This window comes from Epinephelus moara, chromosome 17 (genome assembly GCF_006386435.1).
Source record: "Epinephelus moara isolate mb chromosome 17, YSFRI_EMoa_1.0, whole genome shotgun sequence".
In the NCBI taxonomy this organism is placed as follows: Eukaryota; Metazoa; Chordata; class Actinopteri; order Perciformes; family Serranidae; genus Epinephelus; species Epinephelus moara.
In genome coordinates this window covers 6,661,273-6,666,913 of record NC_065522.1, presented here as the reverse complement: position 1 = coordinate 6,666,913, position 5,641 = coordinate 6,661,273, and the positions used below count along the sequence as shown (strand labels likewise).

Sequence of the window (5,641 nt, the reverse complement as noted above, 5' to 3'; positions counted from 1 at the left end):
ACCATCCTGTGGGCTCACCAGTCGCAGAGATACGCTTCAGGGTCGGGTGCACTGTGAGCCGCAACATTGCCCCGGACAGTTGCATGATTGATTTTGAAGTTTGTGGTCAGTGTACGGAAATTGCTCAACTTCAGCAAACACTGAAATGAAGAGACGCGGAGAACCACGGAGAAAAGTTACAGTCAGTGGGATTACTTTAATTGCAAAGTACAACTCAACAATACAGGTTGTAGAAAACAGCGGACACAGCAGAAACAGCCCCGCTCATACAACTTCCAAAAACCTTTATACTATCTGAGTGAGTGGGCGTCTGTTCGTTTCTGTGCATGTGTGTGTGTGCGTCCATGTGCAGACGTGCCTGGGTCTGGGACCTAACCGTTCTGCCAAGTTTGATTTCCTGGAAATGATCGTACAAGAATTACTCAACATTACAAAAACAACTCCTTAAAAGGAGTCCTTCCTAGTAACTCCAAAGTACAACAACTCGACAGTATTCAAAAACAACTTCTTATAAGGAGTCCTTCCTATTGCAAAATCTGACATCTGGTCAACTGTTTGTAAGACCTTTTGCAACTGACATTATTTTCACATTTGATATAGAACAATACATTATCTGCCTCTACATAGTCCCTCCTCTTTATGATTTTATCATAAATTATTCGCAGAGATAATGTATGGTAAATGAACGCCTATGTTTGTATAAGTATGAGTAGGATATATGGCAATGTGGATACAACCAGTGTTCCTTACTAACATGAATATATGATCTTGTGTGAAACTCTTAAACTTGAATATGATAATGCATAAGAACACATACAATATGGTGACATACGAACTTGGTATGAGTATATGATATTACATGAAACACTGAAACATATTTTTAGCATCTGTCAACACTTCAACTGATGGAGGCAAAAAACTAGAGTTGTACCGATACCGATACCAGTATCGGAAATGCCTCCGATACTGCCTAAAATGCGGTATCGGGTGTCGGCGAGTACAGCCTATGACCTGTCAGAGCGGTGGAGTATATTGTTCACAGTCTCTTGTTTGTGATATCTTGTATGTGGTTGTGGTGTATATATTCCCCGTCCTCTCTTCCAAGAAAGAGGATCAGCCATTGTTCATCTCTCTCTCTCACAGTTCCTCCTTGTCATTTGAATTTGTCTATGTAATCAGGAATTGGGAATAAATCTGGTATTTCCTCCCCCCTCTGCGCCAGGACTCTGCGCACCAATTGTTCAGGGGTTAGCATACTTAGCATTTGTGCTCCTTGTATGCCCGTTACAAGGTTCAGCTTCTTGTCCATCGCTCTCTCACACCATTTCGTCAGGATAGGCACGATGCAACATGTCAATAAGGAAAACAGAATTAGTACCATCAGTACAATTATCCCTGTTTTAGCCAAAACGGCTCCCCATTTTCCAAAAATTTCCTCTAACCCATCCCACTTGATTCTTCCACTCTTACCAGCATTTTCAGTCAATTCAGATTTTAAGGCTTCAAACTTACTCATAGCAACAGAAAATGTTCCATCAGGCCAAGTGTTATTCGAAATAAGCGTACAACAGAGCATCCCGAACATTTTACATACTCTCCCTATTTCTGCTAAAATCCAATGTAAAGCTTGCCTATTCTACCACACCATGGCACTGGTTTCATGCAGTTGCTGACCTAATTGCTTAAGAACTTCAAATGTGTAGTTGACATATCTCTGTTGGTTGTAGAAGGTTGGTTATGATCGTACAAGAATTACTCAACATTACAAAAACAACTCCTTAAAATGAGTCCTTCCCAGTAATTCCAAACTACAACAACTTGACAGTATTCAAAAACAACTTCTTATAAGGAGTCCTTCCTATTGCGAAATCTGACATCTGGTCAACTGTTTCTATGACCTTTTGCAACTGACATTATTTTCACATTTGATATAGAACAATACATTATCTGCCTCTACATCAGCTCTCACACATGGGAGTCCTACAGGGAGGAATCTGGTTGTCCAACATAGGGTTACAGTTGAAATAAAAAACAGATAAAATAATCAATGACAAAAGTAAGATATCAACACAGCTATCAGGGCACGGGGAGGAAGCAGTAGGAAGATGTTTGCCTGGCCCTGAAAATGTCCAGAACAATGCAGGGTAAACACATTTGTGGGCTTTCATGTCACTACCAACATTGGTCACATCAGGACGGGTTCTCTCTGATGTGAACACGTTGGTGGATTTTTAGGTCATACCGTTCGATAAAAGCTTTCTCACACTAGTCACAGCTGTATGGGTTCTCTCCTGCATGCCGGCATTGGTGGGTTCTCAAATGACTGCACCGGGCAAATAACCTTCCACATTGGTCACACCAGTACGGCTTCTCTCCTGTGTGAATACGTTGGTGGATTTTTAAGACCCCTGACTGTGCAAAGGCTTTGCCACATTGATCACAGCTGTACGGTTTCTCTCCTGTGTGAATACGCTGGTGGCTTTTTAAGACCCCTGACTGTGCAAAGGCTTTGCCACATTGATCACAGCTGTATGGTTTCTCTCCTGTGTGAATACGTTGGTGGGTTTTTAAGGTACATGGCTTTGCAAAGGCTTTGCCACATTGATCACAGCTGTACGGTTTCTCTCCTGTGTGAATACGTTGGTGGACTTTTAAGGCCCCTGACTGTGCAAAGGCTTTGCCACATTGATCACAGCTGTAAAGTTTCTCTCCTGTGTGAATACGTTGGTGGGTTTTTAAGGTCCATGGCGTTGCAAAGGCTTTGCCACATTGATCACAGCTGTACAGTTTCTCTCCTGTGTGAATACGTTGGTGGGTTTTTAAGGTCCATGGCGTTGCAAAGGCTTTGCCACATTGATCACAGCTGCATGGTTTCTCTCCTGTGTGACAGCGTTGATGGGCTTGAAAGTTACTTAACCATTTGAAAGCTTTGCCACATTGATCACAGCTGTACGGTTTCTCTCCTGTGTGAATTCTTTGGTGAGTTTCATTGGTGAGTTTCAAGGGACGTGCGTTGACCAGTTTTCCCACACTGGTCACAGCACTGCGACTTCTCTGCAGTGTGAACACAGTGGTGACTTTTTAAGCTACATAGATTGGTGAAAGCTTTCTCACATTGATCACAGCTAAAGAGTTTCTCTGCTGTGTCAATGTCTTGTTTTTTTGAGGTCCCTGACTCTGTGAAATCCTTCCCACTTTGGAAAAATCTGGACAGTTCCCCTTCAATGTGAATGCGTTGATGGGCTTTGAGGGCACTGCAGCACAAAAATGTTTTCTCACCCAAAAATGTTTTCTCACATTGGTTGCAGCTGTATGGTTTCTCTCCAGTTTGAACTCTTTGATGAATTTTTAAAGATCCAGATTTTGTGAAGGATTTGTCACGGTGGTGACGTATAAGTTCCTCTCTTCCTCTCTGTTCCTATAGCAACAAACAGAAAAGAGTTAATGAGTTGTCACGGTGCAGCCAGCCAACTAAAACCAAATAACATTTAAAGCATGTCTGCGAAACATAACCCACAATGTCTGACTAATGCATTACCACTAACAAATTGATACCAATACTACTTATCAATGTGTTGGTGTTAAAATCATGCTCTCCTCTGAAATGAGTTTTAACGTTATAGTTCTATATAGACCACCCAAAGAGAAGGATATATTTTTTAACAACTTGGCGGAAATTCTCAAAACCTGTAACAACAAAGAACTCATCCTAATGGGAGACTTTAACCTTGATTGGCTTGATAAATCCAGACGTAAAAAACTAAAGGTCCTGGCAGACAAGTACCAGTTGACCCAGACTATTAAAAATCCTACAAGAATCACAAAGTCTTCCAAGACATTACTGGACTTAATTTTCACTAATAGTCCTGATCGCATCTCTAAAAGCTATAATCTGATCACAGGTATCTCCGATCACAATCTGACTTTAGTGTCACGACGGTTAAATAAGCTAAGATATAGAGCAGATAATGGAATAAGAGAGGATACACCAACATCATTTATCCACAAAAAGGATCTGGATCGTTTAGAAAATTAATTAAAATCAATAACATGGGACAGAGTGACTGAAAGTGTAAATTGTAAGCTGGCATGTAAGGAGTTACAAACTATTCTCTCAGAGCTCCTGCTCAAATTCACTCAAACAAGAAATTTTAAGCGTAAACGAAGACAGCCTCTGCCATGTTTCACTGAAGAGCTAGGACGGCTAATAAAAAACAGGGATATGGCTCTGAAAAAATCCTTGAAATCTGGACTAGAAACTGATCGACTAGCTTTTAAAAGCCTCAGAAACAAAGTGACCAGACAGTTCAGAAAGGCCAAAGCAAATTTCTTTTTAAATATCATTCAACAAGCCAAGGGAAATAGCAAGATAATCTGGAACTGCATTGACAAAGTAACTGGTAGGGAACAGAAAAAAACAGCACCCTAGAGCTTAGAATGGCTGCTCACAGTACAGTTAGCGATAGCCCTGAGGTGGCAAATATTTTTAATACCTATTTTATTACCTCTGTGACTGAGTTGGGTAGATCTTTTCTAAAAAATACATCATGTACAGTACCTAGAGTACAAACGACGGAAGACCCGGTACTGTATTTTTCTCGTGTAAATGAATCATGTGTTACCAAAATTCTTGCCTCGATGTCAAACTCCAAAGCTAAAGACATCTGGGGACTCGATACGGCCTTTCTTAAAAAACATAAAAGACATATTAGCCCCACCTCTTATGCATATCACTAATCTCTCATTGGATAAGTGTGTTTTTCCATCAGCCCTTAAATCAGCCATCGTAACTCCAGTTTTTAAATCAGGTGACCAACAGGAAGCTACAAATTACGGACCTATTAGTATACTACCTGCCATCTCCAAATTGCTTGAAAAAGTGGTTGCAGAACAATTGAAGTCCCATATTGATAAAGAAATATTACTACATCCCATGCAATTCGGTTTCCGTGCAAATCATTCTACTGAAACGGCCTGCTGATACTTCCTTGAGGTCATCAGGGATAGGCTTGACAAAAGTGGGGTAGTAGGAGCTGTCTTTCTGGACCTACGTAAGGCATTTGATACTGTGAGTCATTCTGTTCTCCTCTCCAAACTAACCAAATTCAAGCTCTCAGATAACATACTTAAATGGCTGCAGTCTTACCTGGCGGATCACTCTCAGTGTGTTAAAATCAAAAACAAATTATCAGACATCCAACCATGTAGTATGGGGGTGCCTCAAGGACCGATTCTCGGCCCTCTTTTATTTTCTATTTACATCAATGACCTCCCCACAGTCTGTGACAAAGTAGAAACAATAATGTACGCGGATGACACAGTCTTACTTACCCATGGAAAAAATCATGCTGAAGTTGCTGCCAAATTATCTGAGGCTATGGACAGAGTAGCGGAATGGCTTGATCAATCTTGCCTTATGTTGAATACAGATAAGACAGTGACCATGTATTTTAATAAACAAAGTAAGAAAAGTGTGTATCCCAATGTATTTGTGAGAGGACAAATGATAAAAAATGCTGATGAAGTTAAATACCTAGGAGTTACTCTTGACTCAAATCTGAGCTTTAAACAACACATTAAAAAACATGGCTCATGTTTTGAAACTTTAAGGGAAATTTCGGTTTATTTCAACCCGTCTCCT

At 40.6% G+C, this 5,641-nt stretch overlaps 1 pseudogene; it reads right to left on the bottom strand.

Annotated features, from left to right (window-relative positions):
• Positions 1 to 247: 247 nt before the first annotated feature.
• On the bottom strand, positions 248 to 5,335 carry LOC126404666 (zinc finger protein 239-like; annotated as a pseudogene).
• Positions 5,336 to 5,641: the final 306 nt, after the last annotated feature.